The sequence below is a fragment of the Adelges cooleyi genome, unplaced genomic scaffold (assembly GCF_023614345.1).
Source record: "Adelges cooleyi isolate 19-005CV unplaced genomic scaffold, UGA_ACOO_1.1 ACOO_flye_CR_arks_rails_tigmint_CR_PRNA_118, whole genome shotgun sequence".
Classification (NCBI taxonomy): domain Eukaryota; kingdom Metazoa; phylum Arthropoda; class Insecta; order Hemiptera; family Adelgidae; genus Adelges; species Adelges cooleyi.
Genome location: NW_026095771.1, coordinates 1,170,244 through 1,183,158, shown reverse-complemented (window position 1 = coordinate 1,183,158; position 12,915 = coordinate 1,170,244). Strand labels below are relative to the sequence as shown.

General features: G+C 27.4%; 1 long non-coding RNA gene across 1 annotated transcript; it reads left to right on the top strand.

Annotated features, from left to right (window-relative positions):
• The first annotated feature begins 9,599 nt into the window (after window positions 1–9,599).
• Window positions 9,600–11,322, top strand: LOC126847752 (uncharacterized). Its single transcript, XR_007687123.1, has 4 exons — window positions 9,600–9,748; window positions 10,239–10,268; window positions 10,668–10,724; window positions 11,125–11,322. It is a non-coding gene; the product is annotated as an uncharacterized LOC126847752 (long non-coding RNA).
• Window positions 11,323–12,915: the final 1,593 nt, after the last annotated feature.

Here is a 12,915-nt window from a genome sequence, read left to right as displayed (position 1 = left end):
CGTGCAAAGAGAAGCGGGAATTGGCAGATTTTTTCGACAATCTCAAGAGAGGACGGCTAAGGCTTGTGCATGGCCGTATCCAGCACTAATTTTTTTTTTTTTGGGGGGGGTTTAAGATAAAACGCATATCAGTTTTTTAGATATATATATATAAACGAATGTATAACAATTAACTTAGACTTTATTGTTAAAGTAAATAAAATACTTACTGGTTTTGAATCAATACATTTTAATATTGTTACTTGTACGGCGACGTAAGGAGTCCAAATAAAAAAATATTAATTTTATTTAAATAATAGAAACTTAATGTTGATAGCTTTAAGAGCTTGTGTGAATAGCAGAAAAAAACAAAATACTACACACTAATGGTGTGAAGATAGATATTTGTCTTAGCTTTAATATAATATACAAGTAGATTGGATTTCATACCCGTGTGGACTTGATGAAAGCGTGTGTTACATCTTATATCAATTAATTCCTATATTTACTTCCCGAAAATTAAAAGTGTGATGCCATCAAACAGTTTGTCTTTTCATTGTTTTCAATTTTCTCATACTGCTATCAGCCATTTTTGAGTTTCCTCTTATTTATTTGTAATGCGAAAAATTCATCAGCTGCAGTACAGCTTAGTCCACATTAATAAAAAAAAAATGTAGATGGTGATAGGGGGTGAGTGATAGGGGTGGGAGATAGGGGTGAGAATTAGCTCTGGCACATAACCGAAAAAAGTGTTACCAAAAAAAGCGTTACCTACGCTGTTATCTGATAAGAGATATGTTGTACGTTCAACCACAGATTATATGAAAACATATAATCTGTGGTTCAACGTTCAAATTAGAACTAAATAATAAATTCAAAATAGTTTAACAGGTCAAATTGTTTCAAGCTAGATTTTATGAAAACACTAAAATAATAGCCAGAAACTTGATTGTACATAATTTTTTAATCTTCTTGGCCTTATACTGTAACTGGAAGCTCCATTTAATTTTTTTTTTTTAAAATTATAATTCCACACCTAATCTAAATTTATTAGGTACTTCAACGAGACATGAAAATGCTCTTTCGTGGTTGCAGACTCGGCTGAAAAACTTTTTTATTTTTAATGATTGAAATAATGTGAAATTAAAATAAACGTGTATAATCTTTAAAATAAATACTTTTATATAACCATATAATATTGTTTTAAAATATTTAATTTGAATAATAAGTATATAAAATATGTATACAACGTGGTAGGGTGTTTGAGTTTTATTGTAAAAAAACTGTTTACAATTTAATAAAAAAAGCCTAATTATATTACGGTGCATTCAAATAAATATAAATGCAATCAAAAGTGACCGTTAAAAGAGCGGGCTGGATCATTTGAATGATAAAATTAAAATATTTCATCACGATTCGCGCTTGATAGAAAAATACGATGTAAAAATAACATATAAATAACTGCAAAAATAAGTGGTCTGTGCTCGTCAAGTTTAAACAGAAAAACAGTTAGCTAATGAAATATATGCCCAATTAATAGATACGGTCGAGTAATATCAAACAAGTTAAGCCGATTCCATATTGTACCAGGTGATTGGTTAACCATGGACCTCTCAATATCAAGATATTAGACTTTTTTCATTTTTTTTTTATACTTGTATGGTAATTATAGTTGGGACAAATTTTATATATTTTTCAAAATTTATCTGCATTATTTTATAGTTGAATTAACGTGTTTTTTTGCAAACTGAATATTTATTTATGAATGTATGAAAATATCTACCTAAATAACCATTTAAAACGAATACATATTAAAACAACTGTACTTAGCCTTAGAACAATGAGCCATATGATGCGTTGGGTTAAATATTTAATTTTTTTTTCGATATATCAGTTAAACTTAATGGTACGGCTCCTAACACTTGTAAGTTTTTGAAACTGCTATAACTTATATATATATATTTTAATAGTTAAATTGAATATACATTTGTATTGTTCGTTTTTCAAATGTCTGTAATGTGGATGATAATATCAGTTTTAAAATATATATAAAAAAATTATTCTTTTGATGTGAGATTTTATTATTTTCATTTATTTATATTGTGCAAATTTGTATAATTGACCAACCCAATTCATTATTAATTTTATGTATTTTATGCATTTTTTTATTTTTAGGATAAACAGTATAAGAAAAAAGTCTAAAATACAAGAAATATGGACTATAATTTATTGTATTAGTTATAATTTTTTGACAGAAATAGTTAGAAATATGGTGAATTATGAAAGTTTCTTGAAATAGCATTCGTAGTATGTTGACTGAATATTAGGTTGGCTGCTCGATGAAATTTTTCTGTAAAATAAAAATAATATATTAATTTAATTTTGGTAAAATTTAGCCTAAATCAAACTAAACCTTTCGCAATTACCACATGATAATCTTTTTTAAAATTGTTTGTAACCTAATCACAATTTTCTTGATTGATATTTGATGTTGGAAAAAATATTATTACTTTTATAAAACCGTATTAACATAGTTTCTAAGCAAAATTAAAAAAAACTAACATGATTATTGGATTTCCCTCAAAAAATCATCCTCTTTTGATTTCATAGTATAAGTCAAGGAAATTAATAAGTCTGGTGAATAGAATAATTTGTGTGCCAAAATTCATCCAATAGCCTTTTATGTTGCGGCTATTAATAATAGTTTTATAATAAAAGCTGTTGCGAGACACGCAGCTGAAGTGAATCTTATTTCTGATTTTTTTGGATTTTATGGAATATAACTCTTTTTGGGATAAATAAAAATACACACAAATATATTTATATATATATAAATATTGAAATAATACTTATTAACTTGCATACGAATTAATTAAATTGTATCAATAGACATCTGGCTAATACTTGGGGGAGGAGGTAGCCAGAAATTTATAGGCCTCAGATCTAGTATATAGTTATAGAAATCCTTTTAAAAGATATGTTTTAATTTTATTTTGACGCACAGTGATTATCCTTTTCCCTCGTCCCAGGATGTATTGATTTTAAATAGTTATTGCACTTTACAACACACATGTAAAAATGTATTTATTATTTTCAATCAAAACAGAATACGTTTCAAAAAACCACTTGTTACAAAAGTGTTATTCATTTTGAGGGAGCACTTAAATAAATACACTTAATACAAATTGTATCGTCGGATTTTGTGCAACACAGAAATTCTAACTAAAATCAGAATATTTGAAATTATTAGAGTCGTTATTTATGTTTAGATAAAATCACTTTCAAATAAACACACTTTGACGCGTATCTGTAGATATAATCACTGTTCACACATACGATTAGGGTTGCTCGGCTGTCTATAATATTTACACTATTGTCTATAATGATCCCTTTTGTGATTAAAAATACAATGAGAATATTTTGAAACACCTGTTCACTGTTAATTCACTCATACATAGCACCTTGGCTATTGACTATAGTCAAAGTGTAATTTTGTAAAGGTTGATGATATTTTTTGGTTTGTCACCGTTTATGGGTAGTTCTATTCATAAAGAATATTCCATACAAAGTTGGAACTAATTTTACTATTTAAAAAAACGTAATTTTAAGTTGAAAAATATGTACATTAGTTTCACATAGTTTCACTTCTCTCAACAGCTTTTATTTTAAATTATTACTAATTTCAAAGGCTATTGGATGAATTTTGGCACACAAATTATTCTATTCATAAAACTTATTCATTTCCTCGACTTTTTTGTGTTGATGAGTGAATTCAGTAAGTCGAGTGAATTGTTTAAATTTATTTGGTGTAACAAATTTACAAATATAAACATATAGTTCATTTTGATTCTTTACTATCTATAAATCATAGAAAATATTGTGTCATTTCAAGCCTAGTCACCTAAAGTAAGTGCCATTGGATTTTCTAAATTCATACGTTGTAACCGGAGATAAAATGTGACCATTTGAAGTTGGTTATAAGCTGGTTTTATATACTAATCATTTAACAGTCCCTCCTATCCATTAGATCGACAATCAATTTTTTTTTTTTTTTTGGTCTGTTAGTTGTTACTTTAACCTCGAGTTAGTATACATTTTGTACTATTAATTGTCTTATTTTTTTTGTAACGCTATTGTGGTTTATAGCATTATAGATGTTGACATAATTTACAATAGCCTACGATTGCTAAGGTGTTTTTACTCGTAAATATGTATGTTTTGCCAAAGTATTATTATATACTCAATTGTCAAAAACAAATAAAGAAACGAAAAAACACGGTTAAACGCATATACTACTTACAAAAGCTATGCATGTTATCTACAAGAAAAAATATTTATTACAATTGAACTAATTTAAAAGGAATAACATATCGTGTTCAATTTGCCTGTTAAATTCATAATTACTGACTTTATCAATAAAATACTTTATAAATTCACCATTTAGGAAAAATATAAAAAAATAAAGGTTTTTTTTATTTTTCCTACATGTTAATTGATGTTTGATTATTGATACAAAACTAAAGTATAAGACCATAATCCCAAATCAATATTTTTACAATCTGGTAATTTTATTTTTATCCAAAATTCGTCCGGTTTTCATTTCATAATATAAATTAAAGAAATTAATAAGCTCTATGAATATTCAATAGTTTGTGAAAAATGTGTACTAAAATTCATCCAATAGTTTTGATGCTGCAGATATTAATAATAAAAGCTGTTGTGATACGCGCAGCTGAAGTGAAACTTCCTTCGGATTTGTTTGGATTTGATGAAATATAAGGTTTTCTGGAAGAATAAAATTTCACACAAATATATATTTATTCAAAAAAAAATATACATGCATATTAACGAACAATAAACAACTGAATATTTTACTTTAAAACGTATCTACCTTCTAAACCAAACGATAAGGGAATATGAAAAAAAAACAAAATAAAATGTGTTTTTTTGAATCACGCCTAAAATATAAATAAGCTAGGATTGTGGGATCGGGCCATAGTGGTTAGGAGGAGTGGTCATGGGTGATATCTTAAAAAATAAATTTATCGAAAAGCAAAGTAAAGTGATAGGTAACTCATAATCATTACCACCGTAGCACACTCTATGGCAGAACACTATAAGTTTATGATACAACCACAATACAACAGTTTTTATTAAAACTTGTTTTTATCTAATCAAGGTTAACGTAATTGACACCACTATGGTTTTCACCCTCTCAACTATTTGTTTACAGCTTAAGAAATTACAGATGGCGCAACGTGTTCCAATAATCAATTTATTTGTTGAAAATAATTATGATTATTTAATAATGTATGAACCTAATGATGAGACTCAAAATTCAACTCCGATATTCCAATAGTTATAGCGAATAAATATTTTCGTACACATTTTTTTATTTAATTGTCCTAATGTAATAACTTATAATCATTTCTTAATATTACATTTAATTTGATTGTGTAGAAAATGAATAACTATATTAATTTTTTTCTTGTTTATATTAATACATACAGTGTGATTATTTTATTATGATCCACTAAATATCTCATAGGGTTTACTAAGCAATTAAAATGTAATTTTCCATATTGTTGTTGTACAATCTGATCTCAATTTAAATGGTAACGTATATATTTTATTTTGTTGAGTTGGGGTATAGTGGGAACGTGGAGACCACAGGTTTACAGGAATTTTTAAATCTGAAAGTGATAAAATCACTTTCGAAAAAACGCTTCGATGCAAATCGGTAGTTAGTATTTTCAAGCCAGTACAGTCCAAACCAAGTACAGTATAAACCAGCAAAGTTAGAAAGTATTAAATTGAGGTGCTGTATTTTCAAATAAGCATCAAAGCTTGAATTTGAAAGTGATTTTATCCGAGAGGACTGGTACAGTAGAGTATAGGCATAATGGAATCAAAGCAACGACGGGACGGATAGGTCACAGGTCTACAGAAATTATTATTAATTAAAGTGATAAAATTGAATAAAATTACTTTCAAATAAACGCTTTGATGCTTATTTGTAAATACAGCACCTCAATTTAATACTTTCTAACTTTGCTGGTTTATACTGTGCTTAGTTTGGACTGTACTGGCTTGAAAATACTAACTACCTATTTGCATCGAAGCGTTTTTTCGAAAGTGATTTCATCACTTTCCGATTTAAAAATTCCTGTAAACCTGTGACCTCCCCGTTCCCGACTCAACTATGCTCCGTCCCCACTATGCCCCGACCCCACTGTACTGGTTTTTTGATATTGGTAAAGTAAAAAAATATGCTTTTTAATAACATTAAATTAATTCGATGATGTACATCGTATGTTTTATTTGTTTTATATTCCTAACAACTACTAATTTTAAATTTCGAAGTAACATTTTAAACCAATGTAAAATAAAATATATATGAAAAGGAATTTCACAGCCAAAATCAACACAATATTATGGTATTTCATTCAAATAGGTCAATTCTAATAAAACATTTTAAAACATATTTTTTTCTTGTTAGCTCACGTGGAGAGCTTTTGTTGGTAGTATTTGCGTTTAGCCGTGTTTTTTTGTTTCGTTATTTGATCTAGAACTGAGCAGATGATAATAATACTTTAACAAAACTTCTATATTAATATAAACCATAATAGCGTTACAAGAAAAACATGAATTTTTTGTAGATAATATCTATATTATATTACTATTGATAATTATAGGCTTAAAATGTTTAGACAGTAGCAGATACACTAATTGGTCTTTAATGGATTATTATATAACTAAATTAATAGTACAAAATGTATACAAACTTGAGGTCAAAGCTAACATACTAATAAAAATATTTAATGGTTCGTGTATTGGATAGGAGGGACTGTTAAAAGATTAGTGTATAAAGCCTGCTTACAACAAACTTTAAATAATCATATTAATTAAGCTCTACCTACATTCTATGACTTTAGAAAATCCACTCTCACATACTTTACGTTATTAGGCATGAAATGACACAATAAGAATATTTTCTATAGACTATAGATAGTAAATAATCAAAATGAATTATAGGTTTATATTTGTAAATATTTTATAACTTATAAAGTTAAACATTGACACTGCTTACCGCATCCCTATAGACATTTTATAATTAAGATGTAAAAACCGGGAAGGAATCAGAATTAAAAGCAAATAGTCGCAATACATTAGATTAATTAGAACAAATTTTACTTGTACAGTTAATATTATTTTTATAAAAAGAAAAGTATATGTAATGGACATATTTTATATTTGATGGGTAACAAAATGTGGTTTTTTCAAAAGTATTCTGTTTTGTTAACAAAATGAAAATACTTAATACATTTTGAAATGCGAGCTGTAAAATGGAATAGCCATCTAAAATCAATAGATTCTGGGACAAGGGGAAGGGTGATAATCACTGTGCGCCAAAATAAAATGTATTATTATTATAACCTATCTTTTAGAAGGATTTGAATAACTACATACTGGATCTAGAGCCCACAAATTTTATGAATTTAGCAATATGTCCTATAACAAATATATATCGTCTGCATCATTTATCGTAATCAACTAGTGTATGATTAACATTTTTTTCAGATTTTATGTGTTATATGGCTACAGTGAACTACCTTATGGTCTAATTTTCTGACCTTAAGTTTCTATATACGCTTAAAAAAAATATACACAGAGCTTTTGAATCGCCAGACAAATTTCTTTGAGTAACATATCTCAACAGATCACACATCATCATGCCATGCTCCCACAACAGCAGCCTTGAATTTTTAATTATACTTTTTCCTCACTTTCCCCCCCCCCCCCCCATCACAGATGATGGACATGATTTTGTTTTATAGACATAATTTTAAAACCTTTTAGTTGAAAATTAGTAAAAAGATAGGACTCATATTTATCTACAACATATTGAGCAGGGGAAAAAATCAGCACTACAAATAATTAAGTTGCCAAAAAAAATGTGTTTTTTGCCTATTTTGTAAATTTAAATACCAGCACATTATAGCTTCGAAAAAAATGATCAATTTAAGTTAATATTTTTACAGATACCTATTTTAAGTGATCTTATTTAGTTTTTTCCAATTTTATTATATTTTTATAAACATTTTTTTGGTCAGGTAATCCGCTGATCTGATTTTTTAATGTAGAAAGTTTATAAATCAAATCATACCTAAAAATTACTTTGTTAGGTCAAAATTGTAAAAATGTCAACCATTTCCCATTTCAAAATAGAAAAAAACGTAAAAAATGTATATCCGAAAAGATCGTATTTTTAAACTTAAAACTACGGTGAGCAATAACTTTATTTTAATAATAGTTTAATTAGTTGGGCTCAAGCCCAAAAGTATGACAAAATAGACTGAAGGTACATTTAGAATAGGAATTAACACTTCTACCGTAACAAAGATACAGGTTGCCACGTGACAGTGAATCTAAGTCAACAGGTGTATAATAAATGAATTAAATTAATTTCGTATACAGTGGTGTAATAACAGTGTTGCCATTGCAATAGATCTATCTTAACTTTAGTACCTACATTTAAACTGTGCCAAATAAATACAATGGGTAAAAAGGGTTAATGGTATTATCCTGGGTTCAAGACTGTGTATATCTGTTTTCCATGATGTATTCAAAATTTGTAAAATTGTTGTTCTTAAAAAGTTGCGGTAATGTATAAAAAGATGAAGTGTTTGGTGTATCGATATCAAACTAAAATAAAGGAAATGCCGGGCTTGAAATGTTTTAGAATTGTACATGGAACCTTAGTGCATTATGATAAAATAGACTTGCATTGATTAACAATATGTTAAAACAACACGGCAATATCAATAAATTGAATTATTTCGGACATTGAATAGTTTTTGTTAATAATTTCTAGTCCTTTATGATACTAAATTAACTGTAGGTTTTTTAGTTTAACTGTTTCAGTGCAACCTATAAATTTTACACCACTAGTGTGAAAAATATTACTCATATGTCATATGTCATTTTACTGCAAAACTTAAATAAATAAGTTGCTAAATCAATAAAAAAAGTTTGGCTGTATTTTAAACTAGGTTCTAGAACCAAAAACCATAAATTTTGTCTATTGCTTACACATTTTATTCGTAACAATAGGACCTGAAATGTACTTCATTCGACCAAACATATTTAACAAACAATGAACACATACACAATAACAATACATAAACCATTTAAATATGTACATTCCCTTCGCCTACAGAATAACATTTTCAAATTTTGTGCAGCACATATCGTGTATTTGTACATGAGTATTCTAAAATGTTTTTAGTTTAATATTAAAACATGTTATTATTTGAGCAATACACGCGCACGATATTTTCAACTGTAAGGTCTTAAACTTACAAAAAAATGTCATCACCCTTGATGGGGAGGGGAGGGTGAAGAAAAAATATTATTACTCATGTTATTCATTTCGATGCAAAACCTAAACAAATAAGATGCTAAAACGATAAAAAAAAAAACATCATTCTGCTAAACGTATTTAACAAACAATGAACTCATACACAATAACAATACATAAATAATTACAAATTGTACACTCCCTTCGCCTACAAAATAAGACAAACATATCTCTCTATATAATGTAAGCAACAAACGTAATATTGCACTAGTATAGTATTCTACATCATTGCGGTTTTATAATAATAACAAGTTGAAAAAATGAATTTCAAAAGTATTTTTTGTATTGTAGTCACCATATTTTCCATAATGATGTATGCGTATGCGGGTACAGAACCAGGGTCAGAAGGTAGAAAAAACATTTTTATTAAATCTTCTTTTTTATAGGATCTTCGGCCAATAAATTTTTTTTAAATATTTCGAATATTGTGGTCGTTTTTACCAGTTTTTTCGACTCGTCTATGAAATTTTACCTTTTTATACCTTATTTCCTTTTTGTTTTCTAAGCGTTTTTGTGGACATCCCAGTTTGAAACTAACATTATTTTACATAAAAATCTAATTTGTAATAACTTTTTTTTTAATGGCCGAAGATACTATAAAAAAATGATTAAACAAATTGCCATGAAAAAAAATTAAAAATACTTTAACGGCCAATGTAATGTAGTTGAATTCACGTGTTTTTTTGCAAACTTAATATTTATTTTATGAATGTAGAAAAATATCTACCTATACAACCATTTAAAACGAATACATATTAAAACAACTGTACTTAGCCTTAGAACAATGAGCCATATGATGCGTTGGGATAAATATTTAATTTTTTTTTCGATATTTCAGTTAAACTTAATGGTACGGATCCTGATACCAGTAAGTTTTTGAAACTGCTACAACTTATATATATTTTAAAAGTGAAATTAAATATACATTATTATTGTTCGTTTTTCAAATAACTGTAATGTGGATGATAATATCAGTTTTTGTGCTTTGCAAAGATACAAGATTTTTAATATTATTTTCAATAAAGCTGAAAATGTGTATAAAATGTTACTAATGCATTACATTGTTGATAATAAAAATACATTTATTATGTCCATAAGCATATAATTATATAATATTATACCTAGTTGAAATATTGTTTAACAAATATAATTTGTGGCTAACGAATTTAAACGCTTTAGATAAACAACTAAAACATATTATCCAGTATAGATAATTCAAAATTAAATTGGAAAAACTAGTAATTGAGTTATTTTTTCGGTATTTCAGAACCAGATCCGCCACCACCACGACCAATAGTTTCAACAGGAACACCAAACCTGCTTGGTAAGTTTTTGAGACTTTCATATAGATTATTAAATTGTAATTCAATATGAAATTTTATCATTCGTTTTCTAAATAACTGTAAGTTAGATGATAATATAACTTTTTGTGATTTACAAAAATCTAGCAGATTTAAAATTATTTTCAATAAGGAAGAAAAATGTTTCATTATTATTTTTTTATAAACGATTATTTTATACATAATAGTACTTGAATATATATAAATCATTGTTTTTTTGAAATTAAAACAATAGATGTAAATGCTTAGATTTTATTTAAAATGGAAACATCTTGTACTTAATACATTTGTAAAGGAGCCTAACTTAATTTGAATACAAATTAATATGGAAGCTAATTATAACCAAACGTTTTTTTTACACAATATTTTTATATTATTTTTTAGCTGACAACAAGTAAATTTACCAACAAAGCTGAAGTATCCAAGATCTGTCTCACATTCTAAAATAACATATGCTTAATTGTATATTGTAAAATGTTCATCTTTGTTTATCATAACTGTGTTTCAACCTTCCGATTTTTCTAATAACAATGTACTCCAAATCACTTATTTTGTTACCTATCATATAAATTATATTTTATCTATTACAAATACCTGTCTACCAATAAAAATAATATTAACTGTACAAGTAAAATTTGTTTTAATTAATCTAATGTATTGCGATTATTTGCTTTTAATTCTGATTCCTTCCCGGTTTTTATATCTTAATTATAAAATGTCTATAGGGATGCGGTAAGCAGTGTCAATTGTTTAACTTTATAAGTTATAAAATATTTACAAATATAAACCTATAATTCATTTTGATTATTTACTATCTATAGTCTATAGAAAATATTCTTATTGTGTCATTTCATGCCTAATAACGTAAAGTATGTGAGAGTGGATTTTCTAAAGTCATAGAATGTAGGTAGAGCTTAATTAATATGATTATTTAAAGTTTGTTGTAAGCAGGCTTTATACACTAATCTTTTAACAGTCCCTCCTATCCAATACACGAACCATTAAATATTTTTATTAGTATGTTAGCTTTGACCTCAAGTTTGTATACATTTTGTACTATTAATTTAGTTATATAATAATCCATTAAAGACCAATTAGTGTATCTGCTACTGTCTAAACATTTTAAGCCTATAATTATCAATAGTAATATAATATAGATATTATCTACAAAAAATTCATGTTTTTCTTGTAACGCTATTATGGTTTATATTAATATAGAAGTTTTGTTAAAGTATTATTATCATCTGCTCAGTTCTAGATCAAATAACGAAACAAAAAAACATGGTTGAACGCAAATACTACCTACAAAAGCTCTGTACGTGAGCTAACAAGAAAAAAATATGTTTTAAAATGTTTTATTAGAACTGATCTATTTGAATGAAATACCATAATATTGTGTTGATTTTGGCTGTGAAATTCCTTTTCATATATATTTTATTTTACATTGGCTTAAAATGTTACATCGAAATTTCAAATTAGTAGTTGTTAGGAATAAAAAACAAATAAATAATACGAAGTACATCATCGAATTAATTTAATGTTATTAAAAAGCATATTTTTTTACTTTACCAATATCAAAAAACCAGTACAGTGGAGTCGGGGCATAGTGGGGACGGAGCATAGTTGAGTCGGGAACAGGGAGGTCACAGGTTTACAGGAATTTTTAAATCGGAAAGTGATGAAATCACTTTCGAAAAAACGCTTCGATGCAAATAGGTAGTTAGTATTTTCAAGCCAGTACAGTCCAAACTAAGCACAGTATAAACCAGCAAAGTTAGAAAGTATTAAATTGAGGTGCTGTATTTACAAATAAGCATCAAAGCGTTTATTTGAAAGTGATTTTATTCAATTTTATCACTTAAATTAATAATAATTTCTGTAGACCTGTGACCTCTCCGTCCCGTCGTTGCTTTGATTCCATTATGCCTATACTCTACTGTACCAGTCCTCTCGGATAAAATCACTTTCAAATTAAAGCTTTGATGCTTATTTGAAAATACAGCACCTCAATTTAATACTTTCTAACTTTGCTGGTTTACACTGTACTTGGTTTGGACTGTACTGGCTTGAAAATACTAACTACCGATTTGCATCGAAGCGTTTTTTCAAAAGTGATTTTATCACTTTTAGATTTAAAAATTCCTGTAAACCTGTGGTCTCCACGTTCCCACTATA